Here is a 27,171-nt window from a genome sequence, read left to right on the forward strand (position 1 = left end):
GCGTCCAAGAATTTGTGGCATTAGGCTTATTCTCACAACAAAATAAAAGAGAGGAGAAACGCCATTGCTATTAGCAATGACATTGGTGGTGATCGTCATGACCGATGTCAGATATGACCTAAGGAGGTTGCGAAACAGTGGCGCCGACATGGAAGGGCAAATGACCTTCGAATGTGCAATTGAGACAAACTCTAGACCAAAGCAAATGTATCCACTACATCAAGAAAAAACTTTGTGTTCAATGAAGAAGAAGAATAATAAAAAAGAGGAAAGAGGAAGGAAAGAGTAACATAAATCTAGGATTTATTTCATTTAAAGATTTAAAATTTAGTTTTCTTCGTAAATAACATACTTAAATATGTTGGTTAATAACTAGGGATGACAAATAAACTCATCCCTGTCGGATTTGTCTGAACCCGTCCCTGTTTTGACAAAGAATCCTTGCATTGACTGGGTATAAGTATGGGTATGGGGAATCCTCAACTTTTTCAAGTGGGTGTGAGGATGGATATAGGTATGTACATATTCGCCCCATCCCCGTCCCTATACCCGCCATAATATCCGTCTCCGCCATATCCCATCCCCATTTAAATTATTAAAATGTTCACAATTAATTAAGTAACTTTATATATATATATATATATATATATATATATATATATATATATTACTACACACTTTCTATTTTTTATTTCTTCTAATTGTTTGGTTTGTCATTAAATTCATTCTCACATCTTCAATATATTTTTAAGACTCTCAATTTAAGTGTTTAATAACATACACATTTCATTTACTAGGTAATATAAAAATTTATCTTTTATTCTCTATTATTATTAATTTTTGTTTCATTTGAAGAACTCTTTTGTTTCATTAAAATAATTTTCGTCATTTCTCAATCATTGACTATGTTGATATTTGAAAAGCTTTCTTAGACTACTAAGGTATTTTTTATCTTATCATACCCTTAATTATACATTTGTTTTCCTTTGTGCAATTTAATTGAATAGTCTCTCAAATTGTTTCTAAGACACACATTTGATCATTTTTTAATATTTTTTTATGTTTTGTTTATTTTTATCATGTAGAATACTATTTTGATATATTTTATACAATTATTTCTTTTTTTAGCTCATTATCAATCATACTCTGTAATTTTGTCATTATAATTGTATAAATAAATTTTATTTGCTATAATATAAAAATTCAATGTAATTGTCATGAATTTGTTTTATCACCATCAAACATATATTGAAGTTCAAAAAATACAAGATCTATGTAATATTTTATTATTATTAGTTTAATATTTGTTCTTTGCGTGATGTTGATCAAGTTATGTATTATAACTTTTAATAGTGTATATAAAACATATTCATTAGAATTTACAAAATGGAAGTAAATAGAAATTTAAAATATATTTTAATTTGAATATTTGTTTTCTTTTTAAATTTTTTTTAAAATATTTTTAAATTTTATCAACTAGGTTTCATTAATGTTTGCAAATTTCATAAATTTTTTGGTTATGATGAAATTTTATTTTGGTATTCTAACATGAAATGTATGCAATTATAATTTGTTTCTAAATTTGATATCGAAGAAACAACCCTCTTCATTTACCGTAAATTTGTATTATTTAATAAAAAATAATTAATTAATATTGAAATAGTAAGAAAATGGGTAAGGGTATGGATACAAGAATATAGTCGTTAGCCGATGGGAATGAGGATGAGACAAAAGTATGATACCCATTGAGTTTGAATATGAGAATGAGGATGATTTTTTTTATAAGGATGGGTATGTGATAGCGAAATTCGTCCCCACCCCGTCCCTTTACCATCCTTATTAATAACAAACTTAAATTTTGACTCTATTGAGTCTAAGTTTGTTCTAAAACAAACTTAAAAGATCCAAAATAACAAACATAAAAAAGTCTATTTTGTAGTAGTGAAATTGTACTGTACCTAGGCGGCCAAAATCATTCACACTTTTCATCCTTTGTCGCTATGTCTCCACCGACAAAGGCTGGAGGACTAGTGTACTGCACCTAGGCGCCAAAACCATTCACATTTTTCATCCTTTGCCGCTATGTCTCCACCGACAAAGGCTGGAGGATTGGTGTACTGCACCTAGACAACTTAACACAACTATACGGTAAAACCTGCCTACATAAAACCCCACAAGCACGTAAGCATTTATCAAATGCATCAAGCGGACAACCATAAGCGGCCCAAGCCGCCTACTTCAGAAGACAAACCAAAACTTGTCGACCCTTACAAACTTAAAGCATTACAAGCAAGGCCCCTAAGGCTAACAATGATCGAACTAAGGGGCATGGGCTAGGCCTAGGCCCACCTGCGGCCCACCTACGACCCAACCAAGGGCCTAGCCCATGACGTGACCATACATAATTAATAAACTACAAATACGCGTAGACCCCAACAATTAAAGGTACGCATTCATTAACCCCGACAATTAAAGGTACACATTCATTAATCCCTTAATCACAAGATTTGACTTTTTGAGAATTGTTTGGCTGACTTGAGCGTTGGAGTCTTCTCCGCAGGTAACCCCTCTTGGATCTAAACCAGTCCAAGTCGTGATACCAGCAGATGGCATGCGCGAGCCGTGGAGAAACCAACTAGAGAGATTGTAGATTAAGGTAAGGTGATGTTTGTGTTTGACTTCTCTTATTTATTCTCCGCAGGAACATAAATAAGCTCACAAACTAAAATGTGAATCTAATTAAGAAGCACATTCATTTGGTTTCACAAATGTTGTAGTATAATTTTTTTGTTAGTTAATATATTAGAGAAGCAAAAGCAAGGTGAGTTAATTTTATTCCATCATTTACTTCTCAATTTGTTCCATGCTAAGCGAATAGTAAAAGCATAATTGAACCAATAATTTATCCTATATAATCATAAAATCCATTAATAGCCAACACCATCACCAAGTTGCAACATGATTGTCATGAGAGGATTTTGAATTCTCAATCATTTCTTTTTTAACTTTATCTACGGATTTAACATTGTTATACATGTTCTTTTTTTTCCCAGTGGCCTCTATATGTGGATAAGTCTTCTTTATCATCACATTTTTCCACGTTATCCTTTTATGTTAAACAAGTTTTGGCACGGGTGGTTTTGTGTGTGTGTTTTTTTTATTATTTGAATTAAAAAATTAATATAAGTAAAGGATAGTTAAAATAATATATTTAAATAATTATTTAAAAATATTATAATTAAAATATAATATTAAATAAACAATTTAACAATATACAAAATATTAAATAATTAATTACATTTCTTTGTAATAAAATAATTAAAAATAAATAATATTATTTTAATATTCATTTCTTTATGTTAAATAATGAATTATAAAAGTAGAATTAATAATATTAATACAATAACAATAACGAATTATACTAAGAATAATGTTATTATTATTAATAATAATACAAATACTACATATTATAACAATAATAATAATTAATATTATATTTAAGTAAATAATTTATACACATTACAGAAAAAAGTATTTATTTCTGACGATTAAAATTATAAGTTTTAACGTTCAAAAATCATTATAAATGAATTTTCTGACAATTTAAAAAACCGTGAAAATTAGTCAAAAATAGTTTTTGACAACAAAAAAATTCATCCGCTAGTATTGGTATCAAAAAAGAAAAAAAAATTATTGACGGTTAAAAATCGCTACAAAATTTACTTTTATTTTATGATATTTTATTATATTTTGACGGTTAAAAATCGCTAGAAAATATATTCTATTTTGACGGTTAAAAACCGTCACAAAATATATAATATTTTGGCGATTAAAAAGCGTTACAAAATATTTCATAATTTGACGATTAAAAACTATCAAAAAATATATCATATTTTCACAATTAAAAACAAAAAAAATGATTAAAATATTTTTTAAATGTTTGAATATTCTAAAAGTATTTAGTAATTGTTTTTCATTCATATGTTAACCAATATTTCAATTATTTATTTTATTCAAAATTGTTTTTTATTTACTTATGTATTACATAAAATATTCAACTTATTATTTTTTATTTACTTATTTATTAAATTATTAAATATATGTGAAAGTCTTTCCACATGGTTAAGGTCAATGGAAGAAGTTTGGATATCATACTTTTTAGAAATATTCACATGCCTAATCAAAAGGATTATTTTCTCTTTTCTCCATAAAAAAAGCAATCAAGATTTTTCTTTAACTCTATCCGTAACTACACCAAATAGCATTACAAAATTCCATATACTTTTAGTTAGTAAGCAATGAAATAGTATGTTGCAATACCGATTACAAAGTATAAAGTGCAGAATGAAGGATTGAGAAGATCCTAACATATATAAGATGTATGTCAAATTAATCTAATTAAGTCTTGCAATATCATAACATATACATCAAACTCCTCGCAGTGTTGGCACTTCTTAGCCACTCTCTTCATCTTATGAAATTTAAAATTAAAATCATATCATGTTAGCTTTAAAAAATATACACAAGATATTAAATTATACACAAAATATAAAGCACTTACAATTACATTACTCGCATTACCAAACATGACACCTAACTCATGAGGAATATGCCCTTCCTTCATTTGGATGTATGCAACCATAAAACTTTTTAATGTCTTCAAATTTTCTTCAGAAGTTGTTAACTTTTCCCTTAGACTAATAACTTCTTCTTTCAATTGAGAACTTTCAGCTGAACCAGAATTTGAGAAAGTGTGCCATTCATTACTAAATCTGGTTGTGGATTGAAATGCAACACTATGAAGATCTCATAGTCCTAAGCTATGAAAAAAGATGTAACAATCACGCAAAAATCACTCACTCTGAATGCATTTCTCAACTTTATAGCTTACCATCACAATATTATAATAGAAATAAATTTAATTGAAGAACTTGATTTTAATGTAAAAATGCAATGTATATTATAGAGTATGATATATAGCAACAAATATTAGATTATAGAAATAGTTGGGCTAGAGATTGGAATATTACTCTAATGAGATTGTAATCTAGCCCATACTCTCTAACATGTCTTCTAAACACTTCGTTTGGACCATATAAATGCACATCAATGTGTTTACTATGTTTATGTTTTCACTGCTCAAGTTAAACATGGAATATTAAAGGATACACTAAGAGAAAGACACAACAACTTGGGGACCGTTTCATGACAAACTTTTCTATTGTTACTCCTTTATTGTTCACACAACTTCATTGTTAATTTATTATCATTTTAGCTAGCTCCTAGCTTCTCTACTATCACCCATCCAACAACAAAATCTTCAAAAACCAATTATATAAAAGGACATGTATACAATATAGGGAGGATTTGTTATTGTACAAGTGGTGAATTAGTGTATAAGTTATTGTTTTGATTTACTTAGCAGGTTATTACTCAAAAATTCAAATCCTTTTGTATCATTAAGTTGATATTGTTGATTAATGTATAATGTTTTCCTTTGTATTACTTCTAATGTTCATTTTCTAAATTCATTCAAAATCTTCACCCCAAAACTAAGTGCAACAAAGGAACTTAGATTTTCCTTAATGTCATAGTATAATTCTATTATTCTAAGGTTGTTTTTCTACGCTCTAGTTAACTACACTAACTAATGTTTTTTTGACAACAACCTTATTGCTGCAGAATGCTTGTTTTGGAGTGACAGAATTACCCAAAGTTTATATCTTAATCGTAAATAATTCCCAATCATAGAATACATATGAAAAATCAGAATATTGTTGTAAAAGTATATAAAAATCAAAGTGAAAACATATTGCAAAAATATACGAATTTATAAATATTTTAATTATACTTACCGCAATAGACCTTGCCTCTTCATTGACATAAGACCCATATCTTTTCTTATGAGCCCCAATATACGACTCTCCTCTACCCACAACACGTCCAAGGTTTACTTCCTAATGCATATGAGCATATAACAAGAACAATAAAACATTTCATGAATTTTAATTAAAATCAACAATGAAAAAATTATTACCATCTCATGTTGTTTTGAATACAAAAAAGCTTTGCGCCACCAATATGAGGAATTTTTTGTGCTTTTCTAACTTCAAGATTTCTGTTACATAATTTTTGAGACAAGTTATTAATTAAAAGAAAAGACAAAAAAATAGTTATTCATAACAATCATTTGTGAAAACTACCAGTCACAACCAAAATCGTGACGAGATGACGAACCAAAAAATAAAATATTAAAAAAAATATGTTTGGAGTCTCCACCGTAGTTATTATAGGAAACTATGGAAAACCATTAAAAAAGGATCAAGGTCTACGAAAACAGAGTTTGGTACGGGAGTTGCTTACGCGTAGGGAAGGTGCTAGCACCCTACAACGTCTGTCTTAAGACGGTACCTTTAATTAAAATACAAATATGGATGTGGCTTTTTTAAAAGTTTATTTTTCCAAAATAATAAAAAGATACAATTCAAAGGAAACAAAAAAGATTTTTTTCTTTTGGCCCGACAAGGATTGATACTTGCTCTTGCGTATCTCCATTCATAATGAAGAATCAGGGTGTCGCAACCAAGATCGCATCGGGACGACGAAAATAATTTAAAAAATATAACGGAGTCGTCACCATAGTTTATTATGGAAAACTATAGAGAAGCGTTAAAAAAGAATAGTCTTTGAAACCAAATTTGAGTTCAGGAGTCGGTTACACGTGGGGAAGGTATTAGTACCCCCACAACGCCCGTATTAAGTCGTTTCCCTCTTTAATTAAGTATGCAAGATAAAATTGATGTTTAAAATATTTGTTTTTCCCCAAAAATCAAACAAAATAAAAACACATACAAAATAATAAAGATTAAAAACAAAATTATTTTTTTATTTTTTGGGCCCGACGAGGATTCTACCTCGCTCCTACATATTTCCATTTGGAAAATCAGGGATAACGTAGTTCTTTATAAAAAAAGGGTTATTTGATATTATTATTATTTTCTAAATTTTAGATTTTTTTATATTAAGAAAATTCGAGATTACACATGATAAAAGATTTAGTTATCAAACAAAGATGAGACTTGACATGATATTCAAAAAATAATTTTTATAATTCTTATTTATTATTATTATTATTTAAAATAAAATTAAAAGCCTATGAATGAGTGTTTTGATTATCAACCAAGTCCGAGATTTGATATGGTATTCAATATTTATATAAAAGAAATAATAATTTTTAATTTTTTTTATTTATTATTATTTTTTAAAAGAGAATTAAAGCCTACGAAAAAAACCAAAAAACTTTTCTAATTACCAAGATAATGACATCCCAAATGAAAGGAAAGAGAAGGGTTGAGCATATCAATGATGAACCCAAACCCAAGATCACCTAACGTTCGAACCCCAAACACATTTAGTCATACAACAGGTCAATCGATCATACATTTGATATTATGAGAGAGTCTAAGCAGTATATGAATAACATTAGGAGTAAAGAGAATTTACCTTTCAAGGTCACGAATAGAGCAAAACTGACTTAAAGGATAGTAAGATGACCCCGTTTTGCATTGTGTGCTCTAGTAATAAAAAGAGAGGTTTTTCGAATTTTTTTTTGTCTGTTGCATTAGAGAGGTTTTGTGCTTATATAGACATCTTAGGATACCACTGAAATCCTAGTCTTTAATTATAATGAAATATATGAGGAAGAGATTGGTCCCGATGAAACATATTATAGAAATTATAGAAATTAAATGGTTGCATAATATCTAGTGTATTGATTATAATTATTAACAAAATATTGTGTGTATTACTAATATAATATATTTTCCGGAACATGAAGATCCTGATCAAATTATAATTGATTCTAATTATTACCAGGAATATTTTCTTCCAATTATTAAAATCGTACCATTCTCTAAAAAGCATCATTATTGTGAATATTTGCTTTTAATTATTAAAATAATATCTTTTCTCACTAAAAAAAAATCAATGAGACACATCTCATAAGCATAAATTCAAGATATTTATTCTAATTATTATAAAGCATATTGCTCATTTTCTAGTAGGAGTGCAAATAGCAAACAATCGGAGAGAAAGTATGTACAAAACATACTTTTTATTTTATTTTATTTTATTATATATATTTTATTTTTTATTTTTTATTTTTTTAACAAAACAAATACATTTATCTGGACGAAATTGGGTGTTGACACAGGGTCACGTAGTTCTTATGAAAAAACTTTGAGGAAAAATATTTTAAAATAACTTGATTGTTTTTTTAGTGAAAACGTTGATATTTTAAATTTTCAAAAATATATTGAATAAAACAAAAAAAAAACATTAAATACGAGACTGATGCAAATGATCACTTAAAAAAAATCTTATTATTATTATTTTTGTTTAAAAACAAAACAATATATACTAAGTTAATGCGAACGATCATTATAGTATTTCTTTTTAAAAGCAAATTTTAATTATCTACTTAGAAACGAAAGTGATTATAAAAATTAGTTATAATATGGACCATTTTAAAAGCTATTAATATGATAAGGAAAAACATGGAAAAGCTAACGTTCAACACCAAAATCCACATCAATGTATGATTATTTTTTTCAAATATATGAACGATATGCAAATATACTTAAAAACGGGACCCACCTATTTATCATTATTTTTATTGAATTAGTAAGTACAACTAAACCTACGCCACTTTTTCGAAACTGCCATTAGGCTTTGAATCCCATCAAGCTTTTAGATTTAAAGGGTTTTAAATAATAAAACAAATGATTAAATGATTATAGGCTTGGAAAAACCATGTATGCACTAACAGCTGCTGTAAAAACATCAAAGACCAAAATCAATCATTCTCAACGCAGATAAATTTTAATACAATTTGACCGATACTCTTCCCGGAAGGATCGTACCAAACCATATTTGCCACAAAAACCAATGTCTCGGTGAAGTTGGCAGCAAGTTGGGGTGGTTGAATGAGTAATTTCGGAAGTGAGGGAGTGGATTTTTGGTGCTTAAGATTATGGAAAAGAACTCAAGAGAAAGATGAACTGTGTGTTTTGGGTTTTTTAAGAGAGGTATCTCAAGGTAAGAATTTTTTTTTATTCTTTTTACTTGATGGGTTTATATACACAACCATTTAAATCTAAAGTAATCTGATAAAAAGGTTCGTCTTAATTACAACGAATTATTAAAGGCAAGAATTGGTCTTAATATTATCACATTATGGGAATCAACTCACATAAAAATCAAAGCACAAAATCAAACATGATCAGGAAAAATTAATTATAATTAGAAAAAAAAAGATATTCTTGAGAAACATATTACTATTTTCCTCATCTGGAAAAAAGGTGTCACAAAATCAGAGCACAAAATCAATTATCCTTAGGAAAAATGATTATAAATATTAGAACAGACTATGCTTCTAAACATTGGAATTTCATCATTAACTTCTTGATTTGCAGTAGAAATGACAAAGCATAGAGTGAAGGTGAGAATATTAAATTTTGGACTACTATTAGTTGCAAGAAAAAGCGATGTGGGTGTATAGAATATTTTGGGCTAAAATAGAAACAAAGCCTCAAAAAGAAAATACATAAAAGATTAAAATAGACTTTTTTTTCTTTTTATTTAATTATTATTATTTTAAAAAAACAAATTATTATTATTTATTTAGCTAGATGAAATTGGGTGTTGACACTACATTAGACTTTGTACTTAGATGATATTCAACAAATGAAGACCACTAATCTTTTTGAATACCATCAGGTACATTGGCAATTAATTATTCTCTTGATAATGAACTATCATAAACATAGTTCCACAAATTCATCTTTTCATTTCTATACTTATTTGACATGCAAAGGAAAAAACAACATTCAACAGACCTTTCTGATGCTTGGAAATGAAATAAATTCTAAGAAAGAAAAAAAGTTAGTATATAATATTGTACAAAAAAGAAGAAATGATGGATCTACACACATGATAAGCAATAACAACTAAAATGAAAAAAGAACAAATGTCAATCTCCATTCTAATCGGTGCAAATTGTTTCAAGGAAATTCTAATTGGTAAAATGCATAGAAGAACTAAAATCAATTTAAAGAATATGTACCTTTAAAATGTTAAAACAATCATCCTTGTATGACTTTGGAACCTTTGGCCAATTATCAAAGTTAATGGGAACATTGTTTGAATCTGTAGAAATACGACTTTTGTAACCTTGGTCAACTATCAAAGTTAATGGGAACATTGTTTGAATCTGTAGCAATACAACTTTTGTAACCTTTGCCTAACTATCAAAGTTAATGGCATGATATTGTTTAAAACATGCCATCTCATGGAGTTTACTATTTTTGGAGACATGAATAATCTTTTTAACCTTGGTTTCAAGGGAAAGTAACATAATACCTTTACTGGTAGTTTCTTTTTTCCACAATTATCCAAATTTTCATCTTTTCCACAGTACAACATGCATTTTTTTGGGCAAACATCTATCTTGGTATAATTGAGACCAAGTTTGTAAATCACCTTCTTTGCCTCATAAAATGAAGTACGAAATTTTCCATTTTCAAATGCGTCTGTTAATAACTCTAAAATCATCGTCATAGCCTTGTTAGTCATACCACACAAACATTTTATATGATACAACCTTAATAGAAAAAACAACTTTGAGTACTTTTGACATCTTCATACAACTCTTGGTTACAATCTCTAAGCAACTCAACATATTCTTCATTTGGCATGGTTTCTAAATATTCAAAAGGTCCTTCATATGCATCCTAATCCAAAGCATCATTTTTATTCATCCTAAATACTTCATTTATCATATCTATCATTGGATATTCATTTTGTGATGGCATATTTACTACATTTGATTGCATTGTGTCATATGTTTCTCCATGCCAAATCCAAACTTTGTAATTTTTTGGAAACTGTTTGCAAATTAGTGGTCATTTATTATGGTGACATCTAAGGTAGGGACACATTCTTGTACCATTGACAGATCGATATTCAAATGCAAAGTCTAGAAACTTATTTAACCCGTCTAGATATTCAGTTTTATTTCGTGGCATATCAATCCATGACTTATCCATTAGTAAATCTGTCTAGCCGAGTTCAAGGAGAAAAAACTAGTTGTAAACAATTGGATATAAATGAGGGACTCAATGAGATTGAAAGTTGCAAAGATACTACTATTATCGAATGAACTAGATACTTATAAATAGAGAAAGCTAAGAAAAAATATATACAGTGTAAGGTCGTGGAAGAGAAAGCTGGAGCTTGGTTTGTCTCAAAATTTATCATTAAATAAGAAGGTACTAAATGATACCAAAAACTTTTAGTAAAATAAGTTAGGAATATAAAAAATAGTGTGTTTTGTTTGTTTTACCTAAGTTGTTCTGTAGTAAAAAAGTGTATAATAAATAAATATGTGTTATTAAGTAGCTATACTATTCTCTGATTTGATGAAAACAAATTTGGACTACTATAGAAAAGGCTCGGTAGTAGAGATAATGTTATAAGCATCATACATTTTGCGGACTGTTCTAAACTTCTAAAAGGGTAAAACCAAGATATATTACAAATGACATTTCATCTAAAATTTCTCGTACTAAATCTACTTTTTGATCAGTGCAACTATTCACAAATAGACCGATAAATTAGGATGCAAGAAAAGAAAGACACTATACACTTACCCACAAGTGACAACAGTATTAGGAAGCATGCACCCAATTGAACTACTCTGCGGCTTCCCATTTTAGTGACGACAATGGTATGAACAATTTTTTTAAGGTGGTAGACCCTGTTCCAGTTCCCCAAAGACCAGCTAAGACACTAGAAAGACCCTCCAGTCCAATTACTCGACTAAGAATTCTAGGAGTTGGAGGACGAGATGCTACCAATAAAGAAGATGCATGATATGAACCCGATATAGAATTTAAAACAAAATGAATATCATCAACAACACGCACCAGTGCAGTAAGGGCTTTTTGCCCCGGTTATTTTCCTCATTTTGTCTCAGGTCTGGAACCGAGACATATTGGGGTGAGGCCAAAAGGTACCCTTTTGGCCTCAGTTGTTACCCGAAGCCATAGAGTCCCTTTTATGCCTCGGTTCTAAATGAACCGGAGCCATAGGGTTCCTTTTCTGCCTCAGGTCCACGAGAATCGAAGCCATATGGTAAAACTATTTTTTTTTAATTAAATTTTTCGCGGCACAACACGCTCCTCTATTCATCATCATCAATCATTTTCTCTTTGTTCATCATCATCAATCGTTTTCTCTTTGTCCTCCCTTCTCACAACATAATCAGGATGATTACCATTCATTTCTTCAGCTGCCGCAAACCAATTCCTCTAGTTATCACCACCTTCCCGCAACACTCTCATTCATAGAACCACCACCTCAACATCACAACACCATTCCAACCTACAAACAGAACATACAAGCAAAACACCAGAATCACAACTCCATCCCTGCAATACAACATCACACCGGATCAGAACCCCCGTCCCTACACAAAGATCTCGCGTTTCATCTTTCCCAATCGTTCACACCCAAGAACAAATCAGAAATAGAGAAATAGAGAAGAAAGAAAATCGCCGGAGACGAAGCCATCGACGAACCACCACTGGCGCTGCGATCAACGAAGCACTATCACAGCGATGAATGCGAACCATTGTCGTAGTGATGAACGCGAACCACCACTTCAAGCCATCATCGGAGCCGCTGCGACGAACGACGAGAAGACAGGAAGAGCTCACCAGGAACCACGAACGCGAGAACAATTTCTTCGTCTCAGCGATGACGATCTAGATTCGCGATTGGGGCTCGCGATTTGGGTCCTCAGGTTCAATCAGGTCCAATGACAGTGCAGTCGCACGACCTCTGTTGCGGTGACGGTGGCTTTCTACAGCGGCGGAGATCTCGACGGTGGTTCCTCTAGTGGAGCGCGATGGCGATCTCGCGAAAGGTGCTGCCATGGTGGATCACGTCACCGCGTTGCAGATCTGGTGTCCTGTTTTCGAGTCGTAGTGGTGGCCGGTGTTGTCGCTAGGGTTCATCACCGGTCAGAATGGGTGCGGCATAGATGGGTGATGATGTTTGCTTTGTTCATGCGTGAGGTGAAAGGGAGAGGGGATCCAGCAGACTAGCAAGACGCGGAGAGAGATGGAGAAGATGCAACGGCGTGCGAGGAAGAAGTATAAGGGTTCGCGTTTTTGTGCCCTAATTAAACTATATGGCCTCGGTTCAATTAATAACCGAGGCATATAGTCCTATTTGGCTCCGGTTCAATGCCACCCGAGGCCAAAGACGTAATGGCTAGTGGCATTTGAAATTTCTAACCACATTTTTTGCTTCGGGTCTATTCAACCGAAACATATAAGCACCTTTTGGCATCAGGTTTTTTTTGAACCGAAGTCTATAACCCCTTTTGGCTTCGGATTTTTCTTGAACCGAGGCATAAAAGTTGTCTGGAATTGCAAAAATGTCACCGTGCCGTTATATGCTTCGGTTCCTTGCCAACCAAGACCTATAAGACAAGGTAAAAATGCAATTTTGCACTAATGTCGAGGTGATTATGCAATCTTGCATAAAGAAAAAAAATCATGAATCCAATTTTGATATATTAGATTGATAAATACTATTTTTACTTATCCTGGAAGCATCTTCAAAATAAATAAAATCCCATAATGGCATTTGTAGTGTTGAAATTTTACTTTAGTGATTATACAATTAGTGACATCAATGCTTTGATTTCCTAAACTGAGGCAGAATCCGTGCGGCATTACCCATACAAATGGTATCTACTTAAACATTTGTTAGGGAAAAAAGTTACAAATGTCACCAGTTGAAAACAACATACAAGATGGTAACCCTTGGTTTTAACTTTAGTGATCATATAAACTCTATGACAACCTTCAGTCTCTTGAGTACCTTTTGATGTCAAGGGTTAAAATAAAAATTAAATGATACAACTAATGAATTGGATATTATATTCAAGTTTCCTACATCAGCACAATCAAGCCGTCATATATTGAACACATAGCTTGGTTAGGTAAAATTATTATTCCTATTAGAGCTTGCATTATGCAAGAACGAGAACAACTTTTCACATATAATATTGCTAGCACATTAAGAAGAATGCAAGAGTATCATCACATTAAGAGTCTAGATAAATAAATATAGTTCAGGAAACAAAAGGAAAAAGTGAATAAGATTTTTTCAGAGTTTAATTCGAAGATTTTAGTTCATTTTTTGATTCGTAGCAGAGTTAAGTATTTAGAAGAAGATGCCATAATAATATTTGGTTGGAACTGAGTTATCTCCTTTCAAAGATATCTACTATTCTTGTGTATATAAAAAGGAAACACTCTTTTAACAAGAGTATCTATTCGTTAAGAACTAATACTAATGTTTGAAGAAACCACTAATTATTCGAGTCTAAATTTCTTACTATTGAGGAATCACCATATAATTTGTTATTGTGATGTTGAAGTGACTTTAATATTATATATAACTTCATTAATAAGAAAAATCATCCTCATGAGGTCTAAGGCTGCCCGAGTGGCATCATTACCATAAACAATAAAAAGAATCCCTAACATCTTCCTAATTGCAAAAACAAGTTCTCTAGAATCCCATATTCTATTTTCCATTAAAACCACAATCAAATTCCAAATCTAATCCAAATGCCAAACAAATGATGCATTCAATTTTGTTAAATTGGGTATCTGAATATTCTAAAAAATAGATGAAAAGATGAAAGTGCTCTCTGTATTAAAAATGAGAAATATACGACTATATAAAGTCGTTACATCAAAACAAATAACTGCACAAATTTGCACATATCACATTTAGATGCTTAAATGTGATCCCTAATATCACGGGATGTGTGATTTATTCCTCCTAATTAATAGGAGTATCAAAGCAACAAAATAACAAACAAATAGAACAATAAATTAGAAATAAATATGTGATGAGTACGTATTTTTGTCCTCATTTAATGTTTAATTCTGGGTATTTAATTGATTTTTTGTGCTTAAAGATTGATTTAATTGGGATTTCCTATAATTGGGTTTATTGAGCATGAGATACAAAAACATGTTAAAAATAGCATTTTAGTTGCATAAATGTTCTTTGGATATTTTGAGGTGTGTTAGTGCAGTTATAGCTAAGTTGAGCTCATGGAGGTGTGGAAATCAATTGCTTAAAGCTTCATGACACCTTAAAGATAAATCCAAGAACAAGAAATTATCAAAATCACAAAAATCCAAGCTAAGCATTGCATGAAGACGATAAGAAAAGCTTGAAAAAGTGAAGTTTGGCTAAACCAAGAAGAGAGGAACAAAAAAATTGGACCTTGTGGTTTTCTATATCTTTATGATAGAAGATAATTTGGGAAAAATATATCTTTAGATATTTTATTTGATATTTTTAAATAATTATCTTATTCAATTATATCATAAAATATTAAAAGATAATAATTACCAAATCTTTTTAAATATGACAAGATCTTCTTGAATCTTTTTAGTTCCACAACAAATATATCTTGAAGATATTCACTACAAGAAAATGCCTCATTAGTAACTAATTTTAGTGACCAAAAGTTGTTAGTCACTATAGTGACCAATTTAGATACCAATCTACAAAACTAAAAATTATTGGTTACTAAAATAGTCACTATTATAAATAAAAAATTATAATTGATCACTAATTAATTAGAGACCAATTTAGTAACTAAGTCATTTTGGTAGTCAAAATCTAGGTAGCTAATTTTTAGTGACCAATTTTCTTTGGTAACCAAAACCATGGTAGCTAATTTTAAAAACCAACTTAGTGACCAATGATAATTTTTTATTCATATTAGTAATTATTTTAGTAACCAATATTTTTTTACTTTGTAAATTGGTATCTAAATTAGTCATTATAGTAACTAACAACTTTTGTCAATAAAATTGGTTACTAATGAAGCATTTTCTTGTAGTGATTGGATTATTTAAAAAATAATTTAAGAAGATTGAAAATGGTTGATTTGAAAAATTAATACAAATACTAATTGGTGATAATTTATCATATATCTTTAATTAATTAATTAATTAATTTAATTATATTACATATTGATATTATCAACCAATTATATTTGTCAAATAGTCTATATCTCTCCAAATATTTTAAAATATTTATCTTTATTTTTTTTTAAATATATTTAAGAGGTTTTAGCAACCGAAAAGCCTAGTCCAAGTCCTATATAACGAGACCAAGGGAGAAGCAGAAATGACAAGCTCAGGACTTCGGAGTTTAGGAACCCTTAGGAGGGCCTAATTTCATTTCCTTTCTCTCTCTAGTCTTCTTCTATTTTTATTTTGCATTCATGGAGTTCTAGACTTCTTGGGTTGATTCCATTGTAATTTCTTAATTGGATTCTAAGGTTAGATCAATTAATTTGTTTGTTCTTTTGATTCTTGTTGAGATTTATTTTCATATATGTCTTTTGGTTCTTAATTTAGTAAAAGTAATGATTTTTACATTGTAGCAAGTTACCACGGTGTTAAATCTACATAACATAACAATCGTATGAGTCCAAGGGTTTTTAAATTTTAATAGAGGAGTTACTTTGATTAATTTTAGAAACTTTCATATGATTGAATGAGTTTTTGCTAATAATTAAAAAGTTACTTTGATTAGAGGTGAAAACTTAGATTAGAATTAATTAAGAAGTTACTTTGGTTAATTAGCTTTTTACTAGATATAAGAGGTATAAGAATGGACATGATTAGGATTAGTAATATTTAATTGAGAAGTTACTTTGGTTAAATTTACTATGATTAATCTACAAAGTTCTTGCTTTTGATTGAGAAGTTACTTTGGTTTAAAGTAAGGACGCCAACAAATTAATTGAGAAGTTACATTGATTAATTTGAAGTCTTAAACAAGAAATCAATAACAATAATCTTTAAGAAACCAATGATGAATCCTATTTTGAAAAAGCAGTGGAATCGATCGATTTTTCTTTACTATTGTTTCTATCTTATTTTATCTTTTTTATCTTTATCTCTCATATTTTTATTATTTTATTTGACTAACTCTTTTGTATAGATTTTATAAGAAATAACTTGTTAAAAATCAATTTTGTGTTTGTTGGGAGATGACTTTAGGTTACTTTACCCTTTCTATTTTGTTGACTACTATCTTAGCAATACTGACGTTACTATAGTTTAGTAATATTAATTTGATCGCGTCAACGACAGAATTATCAGTCTACAACCTAACATTCCCTCCTTTAAACTAATGCTTCTATATTGGTTACTCTAAGCATAATTCATAATCTCTCAAATTGTTCCAGCTTTAAAGGTTTCATCATGATATCAACAAGTTGGTCTTGTGAGTGACAAAAACTGTGTTGAACGACCCCGATATTAACCAAGTCTCGAAGAAAATGGAATCTCACATCAATGTGTTTACTTTTTCCATGGAACACAGTATGCTTAGAAAGTTGTATATTATTATTATACATAATTTCAATTCCAGTCTCATCTTTAACTCCAATCTTATGAAGTATCCTTCCTAACCAAAAACATTGGCAAGCACCTAGGGCTACTGCAATGTATTCAGCCTCAGTTGTAGACAATGCAAACATAGTCTGTTTCTTAGATGCCCACGATACTGCACATGTTCCCATCATGAACACAAAACCCGAAGTGCTCCTTCAATCATTCAAATCTCCAACATAATCGTTGTCAGTAAAGGCTAGTAGTGTTAGGCTATCAATTCCCTTTTTATACTAGATGCCAAAATTGATTGTGCCTTTGACATACCTTAAGACTCTTTTTGCAGCAAGCCAATGTGTTGTAGTAGGACTGGTCATGAATCTGCTTATTAAGCTCACTGTATACATCAAATCAGGCCTTGTAATCGTTAAATACATCAAATTCCCAAGTAATTGTTTAAAGAGTGTTTCCTCAACTTTCTCTCCTTCTTTATTTATTAATAACCTCGTTCCTGTCACCATAGGATTTTTCACAACATTACAATCCAACATTCCAAATCTCGATAATACCTCTTGTGCATATCTTCTTTGACATATAAATACGCCATTCGGACTCTACTTGACTTCAATGCCAAGGAAATGGCTCATCATACCCAAATCAGTCATATCAAAATGCAACATCATAGAATGCTTAAACTCATCACACATGCTTCTATCATTGCCCGTGAATATTAAATCATCAACATAAAGACTGACTATTATTATTTTACCTCCTTTTGACTTAGTGAACAATGTGTGTTCACTAGAACACCTTTCAAATTTTTCTTGTGCAAAATAGGCTTCAATCTTGTTGTACCATGATCGTGGTGCTTGTTTGAGATCATATGTCAACACCCAATTTCGTCCAGGTGAATAAATTTGTTTTCTAAAAAATATATACCAATCTATGAATAAAAAATAACTTTCTTTGTTTACTTTTTAATATCTATTTAATTGCTCACGTTGTCACTACAAAAACATGTATTTTAGTTGGGATTTTTTAAAGGAGGTTATAATAACCTCCGATAAGACCTAGAGGTTTTCTAAACCCCTTAATGAACCGCCGTAAATTTCTAGTTCTCCCCATTCTCTTTCCCTCTTTTGCATTTATTTCTTATATTCCTACTCATTTTCATTTTCAATGTTGGCAAAACCTAACATTTTTTAATCTTCCTCTTTTAGAACTCCGGAAAAATAATTTCACTCTACGATGCTCACGACTCTTTGTAATCAATTCCACACTTTTTCGATTGAGAATCTTTGAATTGCAACATTCAATTGGTAAATAGTTTCCTCTGCCTTTCTGATTTCTCAAATATTCACGTCCTAAATCTCAGCGGAATTTTTGTTTAGGTGTATTTGGAGGTTCTACGGTGTTTGTGTCGCGAGTTCACGACTGCTGCTCCAGTGAAGTTGTCGTGGTTCGAAGCTACTTCGAATGTCCACAACGTGTTTCATGTTCACACCTTTAAGTGTTCGCAGCTACTTCGTAGCTTCGTCGTTGCTTCGAAGGTACGCGACTACTTTAATGATTCACGATTGCTTCAATTTCACGGGTGTAGCTTTCCCTTCCAGAATCACGGTTTATCTCTGTTTTCTCTCCCTTGTATAATTGTAGTTTTGTTTTTGTATTTGTGCTAACATTGATTTATCTCTTCCAAAATCATTCACCATTCTGTTTTTATATTTGTACTAACACTGATTTTTATCTGTTTTGAGGTTTGATAAAGTTTTCAGTAACTTTGGAATGGAGTACTGATTGGTTCAAAGGTGTAAAACTAGAACCTCAGTTTTAGATGGCGTTTTTGTTCAATGCACCATCCAAAAATATTTTACCATAAGCGAATCAAAATGCCTTGTTGTTTCTCCCTAAGCCACCTTTCAAGTTTTCTCAACTATGTCAATCATCAGTCTTTTTATCTGTTCAGTTTGTTCTTAAGTGCTTTGATAAATTGCCAAGTCTCTTAGAATATCATGTTGGATGACAAAACGGTTATTTTAGTACTAATTGTCTTTGTCACTTGTATTTTTCCAAATAAATTAGCAGAAGTTAGGTTCTCTCACAAGAAAAATAAATAAATGCTCTCAAATTAGTTCATACCAAGAAATGCAGAGTTACATAATGCAAGAGGTTTAAAGTCTCAAGTTAATTGGTAACTTTGGATAATTGGTAAGGAATCAACTTTTCTATTCATGAGCTAAGAAGCTATTGAAATATTTGGTGTATAAAGTATATATAGGATAAATATTAATCTTAGTATTATAATCCTATAAAAAATATTAAGTTCTTTAGAGCATTTCATTCACTTTACATCTAAAATTTGTATACTTTTCCATTTGCCTTTGTAGACATATATCATTTGTTATAACTTTCACATTGCCAATTGTATACAGTTTCAGAATGCTCTTAATGGCGATCCAAAAGATTCACTAGAAAATTTTATTCTCTATGTTCATCTTTTGCTCCTGGAGTTATGAATCCTCACTCTAGATTCATACAACATTGGAACAAGGTTCTTGCCGATTTTTTTGCTTGGTTGCAATTTTTGTGAATCCATTATTTTCTTTTTACTTTATGTTTGGCAGGTAGGAGTTATATATTTGTTTTCCTTTTATTCAGTCACACAAATTTCATAAGTTCTAATGACATATCTTTCCCTACAATAGTAAAAATTAAATTTTCATTTCTTTGGTGTAGAATCATAATTGTGTAGTATGAACTCGAAATTGACAAAAACACTTATTATAGTTAGAAGCATGAATGACTTCATATATTTCCTTCACATTATTCTCCAGGTAACTTCCCATAACCATCTTTTTAGAAGTCCCATTTCTTTAACTTTTTTCATATCTAGATATTCATAGAATAAAAGTTCTTATTTGGGTCCCCTTCATGCCACTGCTTCCAAAATTTATTTATCATTATTCTTATAATTCTAATAGATTATAAATCCAAAATTACTTTCCATTTATTAATTATTTAGTACTAAAAAAATTATAAACCCTTTCTCCTTCTCCCTTATCACCACTTATAGTTACCTTTTACAGTTCTGAAACATGAGGTTTGATCTAAATGGTGTAGGTGTAGCTAATTATTATATAACTTAATGAGTTGGCTATTATATTGTTATTTGTATCATTCCAACAGTTGAAAGTTATTGTTAATTGATTTATCAATGTCTACTAGTGATTGTGGTGGATTATTATTCATAAGTATATTTCATTCACCATTATTTCAAATGAAACCAAAGATTCCCAACAAAGGTTTGCTATTAGACACAAATCAAAACACCCAATGGAGTTTGGCTCATGTAACATGCGTTACTTTTTTTTCCTTTTCTTTCTTTTTATTCACTCCTTCACTCAACATAACATTTTAAAGTTACTTGAATTAAGTTTCAAATTTATAAACACATGAATTAATTAACCTTTAATTGATCCTTCAAATAATATCTAATAATATAATTTAACCCATAAGTAGTGTAGTAATCAACTTTATATATCTATTATTGGGAGTTGTTGTTGATCACTATGGTAGAAGCATGTAATGTTTACAGGGATTGTGATGGTGAACGTATATATGTCAATGGATTGGTGCTTTCTTTAAGTTATTTGTTCAACTTCCTATAATTCTCAATGCTTACTTGATTTTAGTGTCATTTTCAATATACTATTTGGCCTTAGCACTAGTTTTTGGATGGCTGTTACTACGAGATTTCTTCTTGGAAGATTAAATGGTATGCTTGGACCAGTGAAGGTATCATATTTTTAACTTTCATATATTTCATTCTCAATCTAGTTTAAACTTTCGGTTATATATTTATGTTTGCTAACTACTTTATTTAATAAAATATGCCATTGAAATCTACTTCAATTGTATTTTCCATTTTTCTTTCTTTTGGGTGTTCAAGAATTGTTGGTTGCTTTGTACTTCTTTGTGAAGGGTCGAAGATTATGCGAGTAAAGTTAAACTACGCGTGGCAGTGGAAGAATTCAAAGTTGGCTTATGTACATCTTGCGCTCAATGTTCATCTTCATCTTGACTTTATCTAAAGTGCTAGTCAAGCTTGGTAGAAGACAAGATGTGTACTTGAATTTGCTAGTTTTTCTTAACTTAATATTATACTTGAATTTGAATTTTAATGTGCGTATTTGTTATACTTTTTTATAAATTTAGTTATCTATTTTTATATTTAACTTTTTAATTAGATGAGTATTATATCTATTTTTGTATAATTAATTATAGATAAACAAATATTGAACAACTTTGTTATAACAATTATATGCATTCAAAAAGTGTAACAAATAATATTATGGAAATTTGATAAATAAGTAAAAACATCAATAAATATTGAAGAGGGACTTTTAGTATTATTATACAATATAAAGGATTAAAAATGCAGACAAATAGTAGAGGTTTGTTAAATGTAGATAAATATCCAGGGTTTCAAGATTGTAGATAAATACTAGGGGTTTTAAGATTACAGATAAATATCAGGGGTTTCAAAACTGCCAGAAATTATCAGGGGTTTCAAAATTGCAGGTACATACCAGGGGTTTCAAAACTGTCAGTAATTACCATGGGTTTCAAAACTGTCAGTAATTACTAGGGTTTTCCAAACAGCCAGTAAGTGTTGATTTACCAGGGGTTAGTCAAAATCGCTGCTAATCCGTTAACGACGTTGGTTTTTCTAGGAGAAAACCAAATCGCGGGTAATTCCTTTAGTAGGGGTTAAAACCCCAGAAATGCCAAAAATAACCTCTGGTAAAAATTATTTTTCTTGTAGAGTGTTGTGACATCACATCCACTTTTAAATAACTTTAAAAAAATATGAAAAATTATAAAAGATTAAAATGATAAAAAAAATCAAAGATTAAAAAAATATTTTCATTGTTGATCCGGTAGCTCGCGTCGCATGACACCAATAATAAAATAATACTAAAAATTTGAATGAAAATGTTTTCACATTTATTAAAAAAAATTAAATCATTTTTCAAGTAGTTTTCCAAATAGTTTTTCATAAAGAACTACGTAACACTGATTCTACATTCACATGGAGATACGTAGGTACGAGGATTAATCCTTGTCGGGCCCAAAAAACCAAAAAAATTATTTTTGTTTCTTTTGTACATCCTTTTATTGTTACTTTTGGACTGTTGGGGAAAATTAAATATTTTGAAAAACCATATAACTTTTGCACATTTAATTAAAGGTATCGTCTTAGGATGGACGTTGTGGGGTGCTAATACCTTCCCTACGCGTAACCGACTCCCGGACCCAAAATCTGGTTTTCCGCAGACCTTGTTTTATCTTCTTTTTTTTTTGTTTTTCCATAGTTTCCTATAATAACTATGGTGGCGACTCCAAACTCTGTTTTTTTTTTACAAATTTTAATTTTTGGTTCGCCGTCCCGTCGCGATTTTGGTTGTGACAAATGGCGACTCCACTGGGACCCTTGAGAGCTAGACCATTTAATTGGATGTGCAAAATTGATATGGTTTTTCTTAATATTTCTTCTTTATCTTTTTTATCTTTATGGGTACGTGTATTTTTATCTCTTTTTATATTTAGAATAATCGTATGTGTATTTTCTTCTTTATTTTGGTATTTGGAATAATTGTCAAGTGTGGGTTTGGGTATACATTATATTCTTCCTTCACACACAGACATTTTGTTCATTACATGAGTGAGGTCCTATACCCGGGTCTGAGTTGCTTAGAATTAGAGAGGATTGTGTAGCGGTGTCACAGTGGATGTACTTCTCAAGTGGTCATTGTGAGAACCCCAACTAGAGTTTGTTTGCTTCATTGGTACTCTCACTTCTTGTTGTTTACCAACTGTCGTGAGAAATGCCATGAAGTGGGTCATAGCTCTAGTGACCTTGATATTTAGGTATTAAGGAACTATCCTTGTGAGAACATATATTTTCCCTTAGAACTTTAAGCAACAAACCTATGTTAAATTAAGGCACTAAAGGGAGACTGCTTGCATCCTTTACCCTCACCTTTCATTGTATATAATAATAAATTCATCTCAATCACACCATCATTAGCCATAAACATATATTTCATTAGCATATCATGTGAATAAGTGTCCTGCAAGGCACAAACATGCATTGCATTCCATTTTGTGGTCATCCATGGTACATAGTTGCAACATATAACATGCATATGCATAATTTAAACAAGACAAAAAAAATGCACTAAAATAAATTCAAATTGTTTCTGATTTTGCTTGTCACCAATTTCTAGGAATATTTCTAAATAATAAAACATTCTTTGGTCAAATCAATGGATTAAATAATAAAATTTGTTTGTTATCATGTCTTTTGAAGTATCATATAGTCTTGCATACATGAAATTGCTCAAATCCATCTTCCTTTCCATCTTTATTCCACCATAAACCTTGTTTTCATTTACATGGAGGATTATCATAAAGGGGACACATACCTTAAAAAGGATTACCATAAATTCTCTGAACACAAAAAAATGAAGAAAATCAATTAGACTGAAAATTTTGAAGCACAGTCTAGGCAAAAATAAGAAAATAAATGAAAAAAAAAAAACAAAACAAGGGACCTCCTATCATGTGAACTGAATTATTTTCCTCTAAATTAAAGTTTTTGTTGAGAAAAATAACCATGATTTGAAATGATGTGTGGTCATGTTTCTTTATAAAAAAAAAAGTAATTATCCTTTACTACCCATTTTGAGCCTTCCAATTTTTTTTCTTCAATTTACCCTAAACAAGGGTCAGCCTCACACTAAGGGTTAACATAATGTTTGTTTCATCCGAATGGTAGTTCACCAATACGAAAATATAAAAAAAAAAAAGATATGGTCATATCAAGAAAACAAAAGAAAAAGGCAAGTAAAAGGTGAACAAGAAGAAGTCAAACAAATTTTGAATAAAACATTATTCAAAGATCCTTGTTTATAACAATCCTCACATCACTTTTTGGGCCTTTACTATCATTTACATCCATACCCCTAGCCTTGCCCATGATACAAGCCTAATAAAGTCCATACAAATCAAAGATTGGTTGTTATCTTTCGAAAGTTTTAATTTAGAGGAAAATTTTTATTTGCTAACAAGTTTGTTCTAAAAAAATTATAAAAAAAAGATTAAAAAAGTGTATTCAAAGATTTGCTTTTAAACACTGGGGCAGTTTATGTTTGATTGACATGTTTCCAAAGCTCCAAAACCAGCACAGGCAATCATGCAATCTGGTTAAATTTGGGTTGTCCCCTTTCAATTTATTCTTCATGAAACTCCATCTTTGCTCCTACAATATCCTCGCTTTAAGCTTAAACCTTGACACCCCTTAAAATAGTCCATCTTTATCAATTCCAAACCCAAACTAGGGCAGTCACTTTATTAGTAATTCATATATTCCCATCATTCATTCTGAATTTGGGGCATTTATTTACATCAAAGATTGTGATCACATTACGGGCAACTTGTGAAGACCTCATCACTTTTCCACCTCCTCAACTGGGAAAAACCAAACATGCCTTTGCACCCTAAGACCATCCTAGGCTTTCACACTGAGGGGAAAATTTTTGAAGTCCCCATAATTTTCTTCATACCATCAATAATTGAGGAAAGCTCAAACACATTTTGTGCCCCAAAACCAATTCAAATTGGGGCAACTCCCTAGTTAATCTTCATCACCTCATCCAAACCTTTTCAAGTCCTTGGCAATTTCATGCATGTCATTCAAATAGTGTTTCAAAAAGAAATGATTAAAAGAGTGTTTGTTAGTAAACTGATTAGACCAAAGAAATGATTCCATGAATTCAAAATAATAATGAAACAGGAATCAATTCGATTTTGTTTTCAAAAAAATTCAAAAGAAAAATTCATACATCAGACCAAGTCATGCATACATGACTCATTCATCTTTTCGAATAAAATAGTTTCCACCTTTATAATCAAAACCCTTTTCACTCATATGAATGACTATTGAATCATTTCGTTCTAGAAGGAAGAAAATTAAAAAAAAAAAATACACAATTTTTTTCTATGATATTTCTCAAATTTATGGTCCTCTTCATTCATATGAATGACCAATATACCCTAAGTCCAGTTTCCACACTGGCCCTCAAGCCTAGTTTCCACACTGACCCTCAAGCCCAATTTCACACTGGCCTCCAAGCCTAGTTTCCACACTAGCCCCCAAGCCCAGTTTTCACACTAACCTCAAGTCAGTTTCCACACTGGCCCCCAAGCCTGGTTTCCATATTGGCCCCTAAATCTAGTTTTGTCTGGCCTTACAGTTTTTTTTCTAGCCTCTAAGCCTAGTTTTCCTTGCTCTCAAATTAAAGGAAAAATAAAAAATGAAAAAAAAACAAATTCCACCCATGCATCCACGCATCCATGTATGCATCACCATATAGGTTCAAAAAGAAAATCATAACATGTCATGCATCATCAAATCATCCATCATACTCCACAAAATCATTTAAAATCATTTAAAAGAAAAAGTCAACAATGATAATTTTTTGTGTAAGTCTCACCAATGTTAGACATTCACGCGATGTTTGTCGACACTTCAAAGCAAAATTTAGGTTCTCCTTTTATACATCAAAACCCTCTTCAAGGCAATGGTCATTGATTTCTTATGTCACATCGAGGCCCTCTACGAGGCAACGGTCATCAATGTCTTTACAACAAGACCCTCTGCGAGGCAATGGTCATTGATTTCTTATGTCACATCGAGGCCCTCTATGAGGCAATGGTCATCGATCTCCTTACATCAAGACCCTATGCGAGGCAATGGTCATTGATTTCTTATGTCACATCGAGGCCCTCTGTGAGGCAATGGTCATCAATCTCTTTGCATGAAGACCCTCTGCGAGGCAATGGTCATCGTTTCCTTTACATCAAGGCCCTCTGCAAGGCAATGGTCATCGATCTCTTTACATCAAGACCTTTTGCGTGACAATGGTCATTGATTTCTTTGTCAGATTGGGACCCTCTATGTGGAAATGGTCATTGAATCTTTAGATATAGACCCTCTCCTCGGGATTGGTCTAATCTCTTTTTCAAAAAGTCAAAGTTATAAAAATATTTTTTTTAGGATTGGGGCCCTCTACATGGTAATGGTTCCCGAATCCTTTGCATATAGACCCTCTCCTCGGGATTGGTCTAATTTGGTTTTTTTCAAAAAAAAAACAAAAAGAATTAGTGTGTCAAATCGAGACCCTTTACCTAGTAAGTTCAAGTTTGTCTTCAAATTTGTCTTATTTTGAAACCCAAACGAAATTAATGTTTTTATCTTTACTTATCTTTTATTACGATAATATGAAAAGTCAAATTTTCATATTATCTAGTAAAATCTAAGTAAAGAGGGGTAGCTGTCAACAACCAATTTCGTCCAAGTGAATAAATTTATTTTCAAAAAAAATATAAAAAAAATAAATAAAGTTTTTTAGTTAATGGAAAATAAAAAAAATGTGAAACAAAATTTTCTTTAAAGACTAAGGAAGAACCTCTTTTGTTGTCACACTCCTCTTCATGAGTCCAACAACTCAACATATCTTCTACCACCTTTATTCTGATAGAGAAATTAGTGATATCATTCTAATAATTAAAATAATATCTCTTCATATAATTAGAATAAATA

General features: G+C 30.9%; 1 long non-coding RNA gene across 3 annotated transcripts; it reads left to right on the forward strand.

Annotated features, from left to right (window-relative positions):
• Positions 1–18,539: 18,539 nt before the first annotated feature.
• LOC114186126 lies at positions 18,540–21,685 on the forward strand. 3 transcript variants are annotated; one of them, XR_003604972.1, is made up of 4 exons: positions 18,540–18,607; positions 18,725–18,823; positions 18,896–21,299; positions 21,486–21,685. It is a non-coding gene; the product is annotated as an uncharacterized LOC114186126 (long non-coding RNA). The 3 variants fall into 3 exon arrangements; XR_003604973.1 differs by lacking the exon at positions 18,540–18,607 and having other exon boundaries at positions 18,637–18,823; positions 18,896–19,054; positions 19,937–21,299; XR_003604971.1 differs by lacking the exon at positions 18,540–18,607 and having other exon boundaries at positions 18,637–18,823.
• The last annotated feature ends 5,486 nt before the right edge of the window (positions 21,686–27,171 follow it).

The sequence above is a fragment of the Vigna unguiculata genome, chromosome 5 (genome assembly GCF_004118075.2).
Source record: "Vigna unguiculata cultivar IT97K-499-35 chromosome 5, ASM411807v1, whole genome shotgun sequence".
In the NCBI taxonomy this organism is placed as follows: domain Eukaryota; kingdom Viridiplantae; phylum Streptophyta; class Magnoliopsida; order Fabales; family Fabaceae; genus Vigna; species Vigna unguiculata.